General features: G+C 50.5%; 1 long non-coding RNA gene across 1 annotated transcript in view; it reads left to right on the plus strand.

The window, feature by feature from the left end:
- The first annotated feature begins 7553 nt into the window (after nt 1-7553).
- Nucleotides 7554-18831, plus strand: part of LOC144724001 (uncharacterized) — a 68198-nt gene continuing 56920 nt past the window's right edge. The window contains exon 1 of the long non-coding RNA XR_013586434.1: nt 7554-7873. This is a non-coding gene — a long non-coding RNA (uncharacterized LOC144724001). The remainder of the gene's footprint in view (nt 7874-18831) is intronic.

Genomic DNA, 18831 nt, shown 5'->3' on the forward strand with positions numbered 1-18831 from the left:
GTGAAACATTGTGCACGTTAGAAATTGTATTATTCTCAATACTGACCAACCCCCTTGGCTCGTGGGCTATATCCCTGTAGGTGAAATTCCTACAGCCATTGTGTTAATTGTGCATTTTGTTCAAGCTGCTTGCCTCTGAAACGTTGGCCAGCTGCCTGTGCTTGCAGGAATCCGACAGTGTTTAGAGGGCAAACGATTGCACGCCCATTGTTTTGACCTCCCTCTTTGTCTCGGAATTGGTATGCGTGCTGCGCGTGGTATGGATGGTATGGGTGGTACGCGACTCCGCAATGATTAAGGCAAGTGCTATTGATTAAGGGAGCTCTTGGCAAGACCCATGCTTAAGATGTTGTTTGAGTTAAAGCAGCCTTTCTTTGTATAAAAAAGGTGTTGCGCTGTTCTGGCGGTGGTAGGGCCTCCGCTAGAGGGAGCTCTTACAGAGGTGATTTGGCCTACTCTTCCAAGTTGGACGGGGATCTGAGAAAGAGGCTGGACCTACCCGCACCCTACCTGAACACACATGCGCATGATCGACTGTGGTGGAACCATTTATATTGCTGGGTGGATACAGGTGGGGAAAGGGAGGGGTGCGAGGGGGGGATTAAGAAACTTGCTCCATAATTTAGACCACTAAGCCAAGGAGATCAAAATCAACCGCCAACCTCTGAAAGCCCAGGGTGCTAATCTTCACACCATGGTAGCATGCCATCATTTACTGAGATTAATATGAAAACATAAATACTAAAGAAAAGAGGCAAATGTAGAAATTTCGTTTTTTTACCCTTTTTAACCCAACCCCAACGAGTCTATTATTTAAATGTTTTTTTTTATTTTGCTCCCAAATGTATTAATGCCGTATGTTTTTGTAAGAATCGTAATTGTGTCAAGTGTCTGCAATTGCAGTTGCATTTTTACTTCAATTTAAAATAAAAATGTAATCCTTGAAAAATAATTACTAGTCAGTATTGAGTTAAGTGCTTGCTGGTAATTTTATACAAATGTTGCTTGAGATCGGAAGCCCTCGTCGGAAGTGCAGAGCCTCTGAAACGATTGGCTCCACATCTGGAATGCGAGGCATTCCACGCAAAGGCATCTGGAGCATCTCCGGCAGATTGAAAGAGCAACCGCGGTCTCATTTTCCACAGCCCGGAGGGAACCATACCGGCTCAGCACTGGCTCTGCCCTGGCTCTGGTCTGGCTCAGCACTGGCTTTGACCTGGCTCAGCACTGGCTCTGACCTGGCTCAGCACTGGCTCTGACCTGGCTCTGGTCTGGCTCAGCACTGGCTTTGACCTTGCTCAGCACTGGCTCTGACCTGGCTCAGCACTGGCTCTGACCTGGCTCAGCACTGGCTCTGCCCTGGCTCTGGTCTGGCTCAGCACTGGCTTTGACCTGGCTCAGCACTGGCTTTGACCTGGCTCAGCACTGGCTCTGACCTGGCTCAGCACTGGCTCTGACCTGGCTCTGACCTGGCTCTGCACTGGCTCTGACCTGGCTCAGCACTGGCTCTGCACTGGCTCAGCACTGGCTCTGGCCTGGCTCTGACCTGGCTCTGCACTGGCTCTGACCTGGCTCAGCACTGGCTCAGCACTGGCTCTGACCTGGCTCAGCACTGGCTCTGCACTGGCTCTGACCTGGCTCTGCACTGGCTCTGACCTGGCTCAGCACTGGCTCTGACCTGGCTAAGCACTGGCTCTGACCTGGCTCTGCACTGGCTCTGACTTGGCTCAGCACTGGCTCTGACCTGGCTCAGCACTGACTCAGCACTGGCACAGCACTGGCTCTGACCTGGCTCAGCACTGGCTCTGACTTGGCTCAGCACTGACTCAGCACTGGCTCAGCACTGGGTCTGGCCTGGCTCAGCACTGGCTCAGCACTGGCTCTGGCCTGGCTCAGCACTGGCTCTGACTTGGCTCAGCACTGGCTCAGCACTGGCTCTGACCTGGCTCAGCACTGGCTCTGACTTAGCTCAGCACTGACTCAGCACTGGCTCAGCACTGGGTCTGGCCTGGCTCAGCACTGGCTCAGCACTGGCTCTCACCTGGTTCTGACCTGGCTAAGCACTGGCTCTGTACTGGCTCAGCCCTGGCTCTGAACTGGCTCAGCACTGGCTCTGACCTGGCTCAGCACTGGCTCAGCACTGGCTCAGCACTGGCTCTGGCCTGGCTCAGCACTGGCTCAGCACTAGCTCTGACCTGGCTCAGCACTGGCTCAGCACTGGCTCTGAACTGGCTCAGCACTGGCTCTGACCTGGCTCAGCACTGGCTCAGCACTGGCTCAGCACTGGCTCTGGCCTGGCTCAGCACTGGTTCAGCCCTGGCTCTGAACTGGCTCAGCACTGGCTCTGACCTGGCTCAGCACTGGCTCAGCACTGGCTCAGCACTGGCTCTTGCCTGGCTCAGCACTGGCTCAGCACTGGCCCTGGCTCAGCACTGGCTCTGACTTGGCTCAGCACTGGCTCAGCACTGGCTCTGAACTGGCTCAGCACTGGCTCTGACCTGGCTCAGCACTGGCTCAGCACTGGCTCAGCACTGGCTCTGGCCTGGCTCAGCACTGGTTCAGCCCTGGCTCTGAACTGGCTCAGCACTGGCTCTGACCTGGCTCAGCACTGGCTCAGCACTGGCTCAGCACTGGCTCTTGCCTGGCTCAGCACTGGCTCAGCACTGGCCCTGGCTCAGCACTGGCTCTGACCTGGCTCAGCACTGGCTCAGCACTGGCTCTGACCTGGCTCAGCACTGACTCAACACTGGCTCAGCACTGGCTCTGACCTGGCTCAGCACTGGCTCAGCACTGGCTCTGACCTGGCTCAGCACTGGCTCTGATCTGGCTCAGCACTGGCTCTGACCTGGCTCAGCACTGGCTCAGCACTGGCTCTGACCTGGCTCAGCACTGGCTCTGACCTGGCTCTGCACTGGCTCAGCACTGGCTCTGCACTGGCTCACCACAGAGAGTCTATGTTCCCATAGCAACGCGGCCCAGGCTTGTGGCCTGGACCCGATTCTCAACCCGCGTCGCACGTATATTCCGTTGCCGTGACGGTGAGACAGGAATCCGTCTGGCGACACCCGGGTTGCCATCGAATGGCTTTACAAAATCACAACACCCTGGTTGAAACCTCGCTCCGTTGCTTTATCAAATGTTAGACGAAAGGAAGGCCGTGATAGACTTCGACACAATCAGTGATCAACGTCAAAATGCTGTTTTGCTTCAATTCAGCATCGAGGCAGTGCTCATCTGTGACAGCAGCGGAAATTCCACATTCTTAGGCGGGGGTGGCGGTTATCTCCAAATTGGTACGTGGTTTATCGAACCCAGAAAGATGATGGGCGGAGTAAAATCCCACCTCTAAGAAGACAGGCTGCCCAGTCGTCATGGAAACAAGGCCTATGTTGTCTTGTATCGGTTCTCAAAGTGAGGCACCGCAGCAACGGCGGATCGTATGTCTGCGCTCTCCACAGGGGTTCCCTGTGCGGCAGCTGTTACACTGCTGTGAAAATCCATCCTTGCTGCCTCGACCCTCTGAACAATGTGAGCCGGTCGGTGCACATTCGCGCAGCCGAGTGCCTACGTAAAAAAGGTTAAAGGTGCAGCCCTGCATAACGTTTTGTTGTTATTGTTGTCGCTGCTGCTGCTGCCCGTACCACCGCAGGCCGGGAAGGGGCGCCACGCCGGTGAGCTCCGTAGTGCGAGGCGCTACTCTCGTGCTCTACTCTTCCAGACGTCTCGGAAGAGACGGGGAGTTACCCCCTCGTTATCCTACCGCACACGACCTGCCTATCGACTGACAGCGGCGGATGGTGGGGGGAGTGGAGAGGGAGGGGTGGGGGGGCAATTTCAGAATCTTGCACCGCCGTTTAATCCACCACGCCGGGAGATTGAATCCACAGGGCTCACCCCCCCCCCCCCCCCCGATGTGCAAGTCCAACGTGCTGACCGTTACACGGTGACGGCGTCAAAATACCCCCAGGGCGCAGCGGTAAATACCTGTCAGGTGCCCTCGCTCGCCCCGCTGGGGATTGGAATGCGCGGTTTTGCTTATGCGCTCGCCGGCGCTCAACCAGCGACTTAATCTTTATCACCGGGCATGCCCAACGTGTCACATGCCAAAGCGGCGAACCTTAATTCCATTGCTCGAAAATGTGGCGCTGGATTCTGACGTCTCGGCGATTGATGAGCTGCGCTTGCGGCGAGCGATGAAGCGCCGGATTTATACGCCGGTGGCTTGCCTGGGAGGGGCTCGTGGTGGCAGGCGAGTGGAGTTGTGGAGGGAGGGGGGAGAATGCTGTGGGGGTGGGGGCGGTTTGTGGGCTTGCTCAGCCGAGTGGCACCGCGCATGGCAATGAATGAGATGAGGGGGGGCAGCCGAGCGCTGGCAGCGTGCATCTCCGCAGCTCGTCGCTCTGTCACGGCGCATCAGAATGCTTTAGCCCTCTTCAATTTCATTCCGTCACCTAATGCCACTTTTGGCACCGCTCTTGCCGGCGTTCGAAGATTGCACGATTGATTGTTTTTAACAGCCCGGCATGGCCGGGATGATATTAATTTGTTTTTTTGCGCAATTTGTCGTGCAGTGGGGAGGGGGGCAGGCAGAGGGGAGGATGGATGCACAAGTGGGCATCATCTTTACAAGTGTCAATAATGCCTGCTGTTAGCCAAGGTACTGCACGTGCGCCGAGGCGCTGTGTGCTGTGCGCATTGAGCACGCGCTTTACCAATAAGGTCAGCGGATGCAAGATATTCTCGAAATTAATGCGTTTTCGGTCGGATAACTCCTCTGAGTGGCAGCCACAATGGAGTGTTCTTCTTGTGCCGCGGAGTCGGGGAATGGTTTTTGGAAAGGCACCAATTAGTAGCCGGGTACATCGACATGTTGAGCCGTGGCTGGGATTCTAACGCACGAGAGACGCTTCCAACAAAGCTCCCGTAGCTGACCCCACTGCCACTTGAGATCGTTTCCATGCCTTGAGAAGGGTTACTCGTGAGTCCATTTGCATTCTCTGGGAACTCGACTCAATAGGAGGCGTAATGACCACTTCGAAGACCGCGCGCTAATTAACAATGCACCTGGAGTGTACTTGTAGGTTTACCAATATGCGAATGAAAAACTGATAAACTATGCTTTCAGGGGTGAACGCACAAGACTGTCCGGAAGGGTGGAGGGGTGGGCAGAGGAGGGCAAAAGGGCCAATTTTCTCCAAGTTTCACAGCAAAGGGAGCCCACGACGGGCATTGTTTTGTAGCGAATGAATAAGGTAACCCCGGGTCACATCCTGCCCCAGGCCTTCAGCCTCGGGCCTCCAGAAAAATAAAAAATAAACGAACCCTTGAGCAGCCTTGCGAACGTGGAGAGTGTAAATTGTCTCGAGCTGCTATCGGCCCGGCACAACCATCGTCCTGGCTTCTCATTAGGAGCGCCATCAGAGAACCACGTGTGACCCCGAGGCGTCTGATCATCGACGCTCCGCCGCAGAGGCCAGCGGACCGACCGCGCGAGAGGCGAGCTCCGTGCGAGCGCCTGTGCGTAATGCGCCAATGATAGAGTCATTTTGTGCCATTTCGGGGGGGGGGGGAAATAACCGCTCGCATTGCTCAGCGGCCGAAGTGGAGAGCGCCTCTCTCCGCCGCGAAGAGTTTTTCCTGCCGGCGCGAATGCATCGGGGCGCAAGGGTTGCTGCCGGTGACTGATTGCTACCTTCGTGCGCGTCTGGCAAGCGTGCAATTTAGCCAGAAGGGTCGACGAGCCTTGCGCCAGCTGGTCAAACGCTCCCATTCGAATGCTTGGCACCGTAGTTGGCACTTTTTAAAATGTAATTTTATTATTAAATGCACTTTCTATATTTTCTTGGCGCCGCCTCTGGGACGCGGTGTTGTCATCTGCTGATGTGTGCGATGAAAGAGCTGTTTGGCATTAATTGGAGTGGATGACTGTGAACGCTCAGCCTCTGCCAACCAAGCTGCCCCACCGCTTGCTTGGTGCGACGAACATGCACATCGAGCTACTTTTGTTATCACGGTTGCCGAGTAGAGGCCTAAAAATACCACAGGCCACCAAGACCCACAAGGCCAAGTGGCCATCAACACATTCACGAATGGAGTTTTAATAGATGAAAGTCGTTGTGCGCGGCTACACGACAATAACCTAAGGCCTCCATTTTCGTCTCCCACTTTCACGTCGTTTTGCAAATACGTTGCCACTTTATTGACACCACGACCCGATGAGCCTTGCCTCAACCAAAACTCACGTCGGTGACAGCATCGTCCATCCTCTCATTCAGTCTGCGCCACCACCACCTACCTACCTTGTACATCACTTTGATTTACGTCGTTTCGATATCCGTCGTCCCACCTTTCAGGAATGCATTACCGACGTAAACCGGGGCTATTACTGTGCTTGGGAGATGAGATGGTGGGAAGGAATTTCAAAGTGGAGCAGTGGCGAGGACGGACATAAGGAGACTCGGAAGAGTTTTGACCTGCAGGGTAGTTACTGAACGCGGTGATAATGAGACAAAACAGCCAGTCGGGCAGAGCGAGTCCTCAGCATGATTGGAGGAATCAATGAGTGTGATTCACGGGAACAGTGACCGTGATAGTAGCAATATTTTAAGTGTTTTTTATTTATTTATAGTGTGCCTTAGCTCAAGGCGCTTTATAACACGTTACAAAAAGCGGGAACAAAAAATTGAGTGTTTTAAGATGTCAGGGCGTCTGTAAGGGCCGAGGAATGAGTGACCTTAACGGAGGGCACACGGGGTCACGAAAGGGCAGAGGAGGGACGGGAAGGAGTGGAGGAGCGAGGGGATGGAAGAGGAATGGAATTGAGTAAATGTAGAAGAGTTTAGGCTTCCTAAGAGGAAACTAAGGAGGTTACAGAAGGGTTGACTGCTTAATGTAGACGGGAAGTGTGTTTCCAGTGGAGGGCTGCAAGGAGCGAGTGGAATGATTAGGAGACGGCTGTCCACCGGTGAGTGCATATTATTATAATTATCAGAGTTGTTTCTTTTTGTTTGCTTTTTTGACTACTTGTGTTGTGGTTATTGCAAACATGATACCTTGAATAAAAAGGTGTCAGTTTTGTACCAGTTTAAAAGGGTAAAACCCTACTACTATATTTTGCCACTGGTAAAAGAGATCTCATAGTGGTGAGTGCTTCATCGTCAGTCACCCTGACTGGCAAGTGAGTAACGAAGCATAGGTTCATTACCTCACTGTCGATTCTTCTGGCTCACAATGCGCGCACCGAATCTTTTGTCCACTAGAATTTGTTGTTAACTCGGGCTACATCCAGTGCTGGGTGATGGGCGCGTCGTGGGCGTTATACGACCATACTTCGCTACGCTCGTTATTCAGTGTTGATGAAGTCGGGGGGGGGGGGCGGGGCATTAACGGCGTGAGCGTAGAAGTATAGTACAACAATGGGTTTTGCTTCACTGCGCTCTGCGGACAACGTAGCCACGCAGCCTCTGACAACTGTTGTGCAAGCTGTGGACGTCCATTGCGCCATCATCCTGGCTCATCCTCTACGTAGCATCCGAGATCTGACGATATCGGTAGCAGTCTGGGTGGTTCAATTGTAGGCGCTCGCGTGAACGCCGCTCTGCAATTGTGGGTTTCCGCTCGCCTATATCTCACTCCTGGTGCTGCCCCCAGTAATTTAATCTTGCAGAGAGGGAGGTTTAAGTATCCTGTGGGAGGAATATTCACGTCAATTCCCTTCTGGCTGATTTTTTTTCCCCCCTTTTCATTCTATTTTATAGCTTCGCACATCGTCAGGTCGCAATGTTCTCAAGTGATCGGCGGTCTATTATCGACGCGAAGATCGGTCGATTATTTACCTTCGTTTTTCGACAGCCCTGCTGCTTCAAGATGAGAGGTACAACCCAGACTGACTAAACATGGCGAATGGCCTCCAGGTGTGTCGCCGACGGACTTATTTTGATTCAAAGCCCTCTTCATATGAATGGCCTAGCTGCAAGTTGATGGCTGGAGCTATGCCATCATCATTAACTTAACATTACAAGCGAGTTTGGTGTCTTCTGCGCTATGAGAATGAGCATTTGCTGAATTCTAAAAAGGCGTACGCTTGTAAACTGATTACTTGATCCGATTAAAACAAGTTCTTTACATGTTTCACATCATTTGCAATGCGAGTGGTTCATTGCTTTCGTTCGAGGTTGTGCCTGTCAAAATTCCTCCTCGATTAGAAAGTGTGTGTGTGTGAGAGAGCCGCATATATGTCCATGTGCATCCTAGCAAACACCTTCCTCCACTGTTCCTCCCTCTCTGTAAAATGTGGAGGAGCCATTTGTTTCCGCAACATCCAGTCACCTGTTTTAGAGGAAAGGAAAATGATCATGTGGGCGTCATTACGACAGTTTTGTGATGACGCCCACATCCCCCAGGTGGCTTCCAAGAAGCAGTGGCGAGCTGTCGCTCCAGGTCAGCTTGCTAACGAGGAGGAGGCTGTTCATCATTTCCACCGCACTCGCGAGAATATGGCTAGCGGCGGTGCTTAATTTCAGGTGGAACCGTCAACAACGCTGTTACGTGAATCAGTCTAGCACGCCACATCCATCTCACTTCATTTCGTCCTCATTATACGTATAAATCCACTCACAGAGCTACAGGAATATAAGGTTCGATAATTTAAGATTAATATAGATAGGTATACCCTATAGTCTAGTGGTAGTGCCTTACACCAATAACCCCAACTCCAAGCAATATAGCATGACATACTTTGTTTCTGTATCATTTTAAATGTATATCATATTCTGCAGAGGCCTAAGCCTATTGGGGCATAAGCCGTCGCTTATTAGGCTGGCCAGCCTTTCTGGCTTAGAGTTGTGATTGAGCCCCTGGCTATCCGTGTAAGAAAATGAAAAATTTACAGCCCTGAAATTGCTTGCTCAACCCACTGCTTGTGGAGCGGCCTCCACTGGAGGGAGCTCGAGAGAAGCCCCTCTAGAAAGGGTATTTTTGGTCTCCTGCTCTACACCGGCCAGACACCTTCGGTGCGAGGCCACGGGCCACTGGCAGTCCCTGGTAGCCTTTAGTACGGCCCCCAACAATGCACAAATAGTGAAAAACAACCCCCCCCCCCCGCCCTCCCATCGTCATCATCGTCATCATCGTGCTGTCAAACCCCAATGGCTTCAAATGGTGTGGCGGCCCTCACATTGATGATGTCTTATCGGCGAAAGTGGTCCCCCCTCTGATAATGAGTGAAGAAGTGGGAGTCACTGACACTGTCCCACCACATACACTATGCTGATTGCTTTACCAATTAACACTGCTGGGTGGACAGAGGAAGGCGAGATTGAGACCTGCGGATCGATTTAGCCATGTATACTGGTCCGTATTTATTTAATATGAGCACAACTCACATTCATCAGCACTCGCCTTAAAACCTACGTGATCGGCGATTTTCCAGCTATGGCTCTCATTCGTAGCACAAAATTAACTTAATAGCACGTACAATAGCACATTTTAAGTGCTATGAAGAAGGTCCATTGATTTAATAATGGCTCATTAGAAATATATTTTAATTGTGTTTGTGCACCACTGCATACACAGCATCAGCAAATAATTTGGTCAAAACATGAATACGGATCAACGTATTGGCTATGAAAGTCTACACTTATACTGATGGATTGACAGGGGGGTTGGGTGGGTGGGGCGAACGGTAGAGGTAGGTGTACCCACACCTTACCCCACCGCAAGAGACCACCTGCACTCATGCTGCTGGGTTGACAGCGGCGGAGGGAACGTGGTGACGAGGGGCGGCGGGTGGGAGGGCTTTGGCGATTTAGCAAACATCCGTCATTGTTTCAACGCTTGGGGCAAGCGAGCTAACAAAAGGACCGACGTGAATTTACCTCCACTGCTTGTACGCTTGCAATGAATGGGGGGGGGGGCATTAGCTATTAAACGGCAAAGGGGACTTTGATCGACGGAAACCGCTGGTGAGTGCCAGCCTGCAAACTGGCCCCCGCAGTTGGCGATATAACAGTTGGGACTCGGCCTTCCTGGTATGGGGTGGTGGTGGGATGGGGGGCTGTTAGTTTATTTTCCGACACTTTCACAGAGCCTCACGACGTGCGCCACAATTTATTCGGCGAGTGGATAATTGCCCCTAGCAAACACACATTTAGTACGGCACTCCAGTGCGTCCGGGGAAAACCGCGGCTGAGTAATCCTGCAAGCGTTTAAAACTTTCGCAGGTTTCCCCAAGAGGGCATTGGGAGGGAGGTGTTCTTCTTCAGAATGAGCTCGTCCCTAAATCAGGTTTCAGGGGTTTTTATTTTCTTTGCTTTTTCAACAACACAAAACCGGATAAGAAACCGGAAAATAAAATGCAATATTTATTTTAACGCACAGTGTTTGCTCACTGACAACCAGAGAGAGAGAGAGAAAACGACTCAGAGGAGTGAGCAACCACAGGCAAGCAGGCGGTGAGCCGATGTCAAATTCCTTTCCAAGCTCTGCGGTCCTCTATATATTAAGGTGTTATCGGTGTTTACGTGTGGGAGTTAACCGAAGTTCCCGGAGAAAACTAACGGGGTTGGGGCAGCCATCACTCTATTTCATACAGATGAAACAAGTGGAGTCCACACTTTGCTCTAGCGCTTGATCTGGGCAAGCTGGGTTTGGTACCTCAATGACAAGTTTCACATTATAGGTGTGTGTGAACACGCACAATTAACGCGAAAAAATGTTTACACACTCGTCAACAACACTCAGTTAATGTAGAAAACAACATCTTCTTGGTTCTTTCGGTAAAGTCACGTAGAAGGGAAAGAATAAAATAATAAAATATAACATAATAATAGTGAGAATTGTATTTTTTTTCTATCCCTTCTACGTGACTTTACCGAAAGAACCAAGAAGATGAATCCCTGCAGTCACGAAAGCTTTCAATCGAAATAGAAAACAACATCTTACTTTTTCACTTTTCATTGCAGTCAATATGACATCTCTTACTTGGGGTTGGAGAATTTTATTTTTCAACTTGATTTAATAATGAATAGCAGCATGCCAATCTGCGGAAAATCGCTTCCTTCAAATCAACTAACATTTAGTTGATACAACTACTGCTGGAGCGCATTGGGAAAATAACTGGGCAAATGAAAGCGCTGTGCTCTTGAATTGCAGAAGCTAATGAATGTACACACAGTGACAGACCGAGCGTGTGTCGTTGTGACCTTTGTTTTATAGGCATCTGGGAGCCCATCGAGAGGATGCCCGTGTCTTTCAGTGGTCACCTGAGTGTGTTATTTATTTACCTTCACGTAGATGTGAGTGAAAAAAACGCGCATAAATGAATGACATCATTCGACTGTGTGCAAATAAATACGCGCCAGCGTCCGCTCGCGCGGATGTGGGTGGAATGGTCGAGCGGTTGGCGCTGTGCTACGAACCCGGCGAGCTGAGTTCCATTTCCCATGCATTAACATCAGCCCTGGGGGGTAAAGGCTGCCCGGCGTGTGATGCTGGCCACGTGGCCTCCCCTCTCGTGCGCCTTACCGGCCTTTATAGGTCTTCTGTGACAGCCCTTGCCTCATCAAGCCATGTAGGTGACATGGGGGATTTTTGTCGTTATCTTGGGGAAAGGGGTGTCATTGTAATTCGTGAACAAACACTAATACCTTGCTTGACAAAGCTAGGTTCAATTCATAGGCTGTGGTTTATATCAGTGTTGGGGATATTCATGCACCTCTCGTGTGACCTTCCCTGATTGACTCAGCCTGAAACATGTGTCCGATGCAGTGTGCAAACATCGGTGCTCGGTGAAGCAAAGGCAGGCGCCGTGGCAACTGCACCACCTATTTGTGTGCCCCGCTGGTATTACTGGGTGCTCACTAACAGCACTTTCCTATGCAGCCTATTATTACAGCTTGACAGGGTGGGGGGGAACGTTGTCATTGTCCGCGAATATCGGTAGCCTCCACATTGCTATCACTGCGATGTATCGCATCGCCAATTGTGCGTGGATCCATCGCGGTCGTTTCTGCGACCGAGAGCGTGACCGTGAAGCCGGGGAGGGAGGGAGAGAGAGAGGGGAGGGGTTGGTGATGCTGCGCTTCGATAGTCAGAGGGCAGCTGGTGAAGGAAGCGCCTGGGCACGCGTGGAGTTAGCTGCTCTGAGCGAGAGGCGCCGCCAATTGCGGAGCTCTCATCGATGTCGGCCCGGAGGGACATTACCCCTCTGTTAGTTGTCTGCCGCGACGATGCCGACTCATTTGGAAGGACTACGTCATCGAGAAGAGTCCTGTTGTTGCTCCTGCTGCTGCTGGTGGTGGTGGTGTGTGGCGGCGGTAGTGCAATGGTACGTGCACTGCGCTAGCAACCGGGCGACCCGAGTTCGAGTGCCCGCCCGCGGTCCAACACCACTGACGATTATCTGAACCGGTCCTGGGCCTCGTTTAGGTCGACTCGACCTCAAGTGTGTACCTGGTGCGGTGTGTAAACATCGCCATGAGGGAGGCAAAGGTGGCCGGGCGTGGTTGCTGACCACCGGTCCCATCGTGTGCCGTGCCAGCCTTCATAGGTGCTCACAAACGGCACTTGCCCCAATAGTATGTTGAAGCTCAACGGGGGGCCTTTGTCTTTGATAGTGTGTCGATCCTGTCAGATCTCGGAAGCTAAGCAAGTTGCGCTTGTGTAGCGCTTGACCAGGCGGCGGCCACGGCAGTAGAGGCCAGTGCAGCAATAAACCCTGGTTGTACCGTACTTCCACGCTCGCCCCTTTCACCAACCTGCACACTGACCAGTGCACCGGAGGTCGAATTAACCGCAAGACCTGCATATGCTTGGGGGAGAGGGGTGGCCAACATCTCACGCAGCAGTGGATTTACGAAGGGCTGTATCCGCCCAAAGGGTTACCCAGAGGTACTTAGAGGCCCCGGGACAGAATGCAACAACCGTGTGGCGTTCTGCGCCCCAAAAAAGTAAGTGCCAAAAAAAGACCAGGGCCCATTTTTAGGGTCTTCTTTTGTGCGAGGCCGGCGCAAACTCTTCCTTTCACCCCCTCTTCCTCCTCCTCGCACTATGTGAGCAACCCCGCAATGTGCTCGTTACATAAATCGCACACGGGCGCGCGGCGATGTCGCGCTCTGGGAGCATTCTTGTTGCGCCGTTGTGAGCGCTCGAAGGAGGGGGACAGAAGCGTTCAAGTCGGTGCACGAGGCACACAACAGAGGCTCCCATTGTGCTCGGGCTCTCGCCGGCTTCTTCGCCGGTCTCGCCGTCACGCGACTTGAAAACGCGCGAGCGTCGCTGAGCCAACCAATGCCTGTCCTTGAAACGGAGGGCAAAAGGGCAGATGGGCCGTTGGCTCGAGGATGTTAAAGAGCTCGCGTCTCCACAGGCTTCTAGACGGGCTGACGGTTGCAAGCCTCAGTGGTCTTGCGACAGAAGAGGGCCCCGCACCAACAAAGATCTCCTCCTGCTCCCAGATAGTGGCGTGCGTTCTCCGCTCACGCGGAAACGAAGGATCGGCTAATATCGATGGGTGCCCGCGTGCAGCGCCATAGATCTCGCGCCACGTAAACGTCACGTGAACGGACGCATGGGTTGTGTGAATGGACGCTTGTGTTCGCATTGCGTGCAGCGTTGGGGACCCAGTGTCGACTCTGCCATTTTGCTGGGCACGACACCGTAGTCAGCCCAGCCTGGCACCGTGTCGTGCCAGCCCAGCCTGGCACGACATGGTGCCAGCCTGGGCTGGCTACGCGGGGGGAACAGGCTGGGATGAAGGTGGATTGTGGGTAGGAGCGATGTGCGTGGCTTCAAGGGGACCTGATGCGCGCAATAAAGAGGAGGGTGGTTTCAGGTGGAAATTAAACACTTTGCAAATAAATGTTTTGCGAGGAGGAGGGGAGGATCACACAAGTGAACGTTAGGCAGCTATTACAATGCCTACTGTCAAGTGCAGACAATTCGGATTAAGTGGTTGGAAATGCAAAGTCTTTATTAGCGCATATTCATAGCTTAAATACCAGCCCGCGAGCAATTCTCTTCTCACCCGACCTTAGAAAACGCCAGACTTTCGACCGGTGTAGATTATGTAATGGATGTCAAAGTTAACTGATCTCCATTGAAGTGAGAAGGGAAGGGGGGTTGAGGGTTCGTGACCTAAAAAACCAAACAAACCCGAACAAACGTGCCCGTTGTCTTTGACCAGAGACGCGTTGGTCTCGTTTGCATGTTTGGGCGATAGCGATGGGTGTAGTCGACTGCACGGCAAGAAGGAGAGCACTGCGGGGTCACGATAACATTGTCGGCACGCCGAGTAGAGAGAGGGGGTGGGTGGGTGGGTGGGGGGCAGAGGTGGGGGCGGGTGGGGGTAGCGACTCGACGCGCGCGTTCTCGCGTGCCCCTGCCCTTTATTGGCAGATAAGAAGCGCAATTCTCCCCCCCCCCACCCCCCCCCCCCCAAATAAAAAAAATCTGCCACTGTTTGTTTGCGATCGATAATGCAGTTAACGTGTTAACTACGTCGCTTCGAAATTTAGTCGTACGGATATATTGCGGTATATTTATGTGTGTTTTTTTTAATATTTTGTTTCTTTCCTATGCAAAGGGAATAGCAAATCAGCACCGCATACAAATGTTGATGCGTACGTGACCCTGCTCTCGTGGTTCATTTGCTCGTTTATGACTGTCTCTGTATTGTGCAAGGGTTGAAACGGTGGCGCGCGGTGATTAACACGGTGGGCCGTGAACCCCGGGACACCGAAGTTCGATTTCCAGCCACGGCTCTCATCAGTGGCGAGTGATAACCGTACAGAACCTAGGCTCACCCCCCCCCCCTCTCCCAATTCACCCATCTGCACTGGCCAGTGTGTACGATCAAGTATGTTCTACGATCCCCCATGACTGAAAATTCATCCAGCAGTGGATTGAGAAACAGCTGAGACTGTACGTTTTACTGCAGGGCACGTATGTACATCTGTGATGAGAATAACAACGATACTAGTCATACAACAATTAACATTCATGTTGCGATGGGCGAGTGACATTTGTTTCATAGATTAACTGAATTATAATGTTTCGTACAATATAATAAATACATGTTTCCACGTAAAAAATTGCGTACCGGTTTACTCTACATGGAGGTTACTCCATTGATTGTCTGTTCATCGCTGTGTGACAGAAAGGAAAATAAATCGCTTGCCTGAAAGAGCTTGATTCAGCAAGCTATGGGCGCACCCTTTGCATTGAAATCTTGACCTAGAAATTACCGAGTCAGCAGAAGTGGCTTTCCACCGATCATTATTATTATTACGACTACAGCATGCCAAGCCTACCGCTGTCCGCCTTGATGAGAAAACTGATGAAGGACTCATTGAATGCCCATGCAAGTGAGCGCTCCACTCAGAGGGGTGTGTGCGCAAGCCGCCGGGGCTGTGCGGTATAATTATCTGTGAGAATGTAGCGGCATTGTGGAGATTTCTTAGTTGAGATTGTAATAACGTCCAGCTTGTTCTCCCCCCCCCCCCGCTCCGAGCCCCCCACCCCCCCTTGCAGTTGCAAAAATGTAACATTGCTCAAGCAAGCCATGGCAGGGCTGATTGTTGGATATTTTAATAATGGGTTGTCATCAAACACAATTTCACTTACACATGCGGGTTGATGAAAATTATTCCCCCCCCCACCGCCCATTTCTTACGCGACATTGTGCTGCCGTTACTATCCCAGTGGGGCTTCTGATGAGTTAAATTATTGTCAGTGTGACGCGGCTGGCATTTGTGATAAACAGACACTGTTTAATGTGAACAGACACGCTTCGGTGGCGGCAGTAGGCGTTGGAGAGCCGGTGCATCTCAATGCAGGTTCACATTATTTCACGAATAATTTTTCGAATAATGTGAACCCGCCACAAATAACGAAATAAATGACACCTCCTTCCCATTAGATGTTTTTTTTTATTGTCATTGTTTTATGCCACAAAGTAAGATAACATATAATGAATTAAGGGGGGAAATTGCAGTACCAGATGGTATAACTAGATATCAGCATAGAAGCGGGACCAATTTGTTTGAACCAAAACTTAAGTGGACTTATCCACTCAGTGTTAACACAGAAATTAGTGTTTAGACGTACACAAAAAAATGCATTCTCTTGAAATGAACCAAATCTCGTTCGGTATCATAAGCTAAGCAGGTATGCACCTAGATAATGGTTGGGAGGGCCGTCTACCACACATACTCAGATTGTCAAAGGACTTCGGACCTAAGTGGTAGGGAGCACAGAGAAATGCAGCAACATCCAATGTTGTACTGGAATTCTATGGTCCCACATCGAAGCTCCGTTGCGCTGACCAGCTTGGCAACGTGTTGTCAAATAACCCCCACGTGCCACACGCGTGGACGGTATGAACGAAACTACACGCAGTACATCTTCTTGGTTCTTTCGGTAAAGTCACGTAGAATGGAAATAATAAAATAATAAAAAATAAAACATAATAAAAATAATTTTCACGACGTTTCGGCCACAACGCAAGCAGCCGTCCTCAGGTGAAGAACAGGTCTGTCGGAAAGACAGACGCTGTCTTTCCGACAGACCTGTTTTCGGCCACAACGCAAGCAGCCGTCCTCAGGTGAAGAACAGGTCTTTCCGTAGAAGGGAAATGATAAAATAATAATAATAATAATAAAACATAATAAAATAATTCTCCGACAGACCTGTTCTTCACCTGAGGACGGCTGCTTGCGTTGTGGCCGAAACGTCGTGAGAATTATTTTATTATGTTTTATTTTTATTATTTTATTATTTCCATTCTACGTGACTTTACCGAAAGAACCAAGAAGATGAATCCCTGCAGTCACGAAAGCTTTAAATCGAAATCTACACGCAGTACGTTATGGAATTCAAAGCAAGTGCAGTGAGGAAGGAGTGACAGTGCAGTTACACAATATCACAAAGAATATCAGTCAGGGCACGCTGATTAGAGGTGGCTATAGGGCGTATGGGTCACGACCTGGAGCCAGCCCTGCTGAAATTCTTGTTTCAAAATCTGGGTGTCTACCAACAGTGATTAAAGTGGAAAAAGTATATGGTCTCAGCCGGATCATCAATGTTAAAATGTGGTCTTGCACTTTGGATAAGTTACAGCTCCGAGACATACGTAAACATTCAGTTTGATTGACAAGCGATGACAAATCTGGCATTTAGGGGTGCGTCACTGGCTCGGATCAAAGAAGTGGCCGTGGATGTAGTTCCATAACGTCAACATTCTGTGGCGATTCTGACACAAGATGATGCACTGATGGCTGTGGAGATCTACATGGAAGTTCCTTCAATCTCATGAAATGATGTCCATAGCATAATTGCTATTTTGAAAAAAAATTATTTGTGCAATGTCACATTTTCTTGCATCATCTCCTCTCTTGGACTGCCATCGTGTGCTGCCTTATGTGTAATTAAATTTCCATCTCTCGTTCATTCAAGCTGCCAGTTTTTTCCTCTCCTGCTTTGTCCATCCCGTTGTGTCTCCATCACATTGCCCATCTCTCTCTGCGCCATGTCGGTCCCGTCATTAGCATACCATTAGCATGTCATACGTATACAATGTGTGGGACTAAAATGTGCGTTACAAACTAAACCGTGAATTCTTGGGGAATACCCATCAGCGCACGTTATCTTTTAGGTCAAGCATGTTTTTTTTCACCGATGCATTGAGGCACCATTTGTGGTTTTTCCTGCAAACAGAAAGGGTCAGCATGTCACCATGAAGGCAGACGCAGCCTCGGGGGCTTAAACTGAATGGTGTTAACGTCGGTGGCTCTCGTGGACGGTGGTGAGCAAACGTACTCTCTTAGTTCCCGACACTGGATCCCTCTTCCCGATTGAGGTGGTATAGACGAATTGCTCAACTGCGAGCACTAACCATCGACTAAAGTAAAAACATATATAATCAGGTAAGGCCCGCTGAGCTCTATGTAGCTCTTTTACAGAAGCAACCTGGCCACAAATGCTAGCCCAATGACGTGGCTTTTCACGTGGAAATTCATCAAATCCAAATACTCTAAAGGCATGTTGATTCTAAATGTGGAGGGGAACACCGGAGGACCCGGAGAAAAATCCACGCGACCATGGGGAGAACATCGGACGCACGACCTCCCGTAAACCAGGCGATGAAGTTAACATCTCTCCATCGCAGCACTTCTAGTGCCCCAGCAGCAGCAGCACTGACATCTGCCCACCCACCAAGTAATTCTATCTGCTGGTGGAATACTGGCGCTCCCCCTACCTACCCCCTCACCTAGAATCTCTCATGCCAATTATTTACCCAGGAAAGTCTGTCTCACTCTGTGATCCTCAAGAAGATACTTGGGATGTTTGGCCAATGCCATTAAGAAGCTTTTGGCTCGACGTGGCCAGACAGTCGGAGCAGCTGAGCTGGCACCGCTGACTGATGCTGTGACTTGTGTGCGAAGAGGTGCTTGCCAATTAAACCGCGGTGCTCAAGTCCAGCCACCGACAACTTTGCAAAATACCGTAACATTGAATTAGCTTTTGCTCTTAATTTGATTAAAGTTGATAGTGCAGTGGGGATAAAACTGGAGAATAAGTAACACTAAAATAATTGAAAGTGTTTGGCATACAAGTCATTTACGGGGGAATTTGTAACGTTGTTCCAATGTCCTGCCATGCTCGATGGAAATCAGCGTATTATTTTTTTCGTGGTGACGAGGCTTTCATAAAAAATTATCGCTGCTTTTTAGCAGATGTTTATTTTTATTTTATTTTATCAAGAGTTCCGTGAAATTTGGTGGCAACACGGAAGAAATCCCTTACCAATGCAGTTTCTGTCAATCTTACAAAACA

The sequence above is a fragment of the Lampetra planeri genome, chromosome 19, assembly GCF_965212315.1.
Source record: "Lampetra planeri chromosome 19, kcLamPlan1.2.h2, whole genome shotgun sequence".
Taxonomy (NCBI): Eukaryota; Metazoa; Chordata; class Hyperoartia; order Petromyzontiformes; family Petromyzontidae; genus Lampetra; species Lampetra planeri.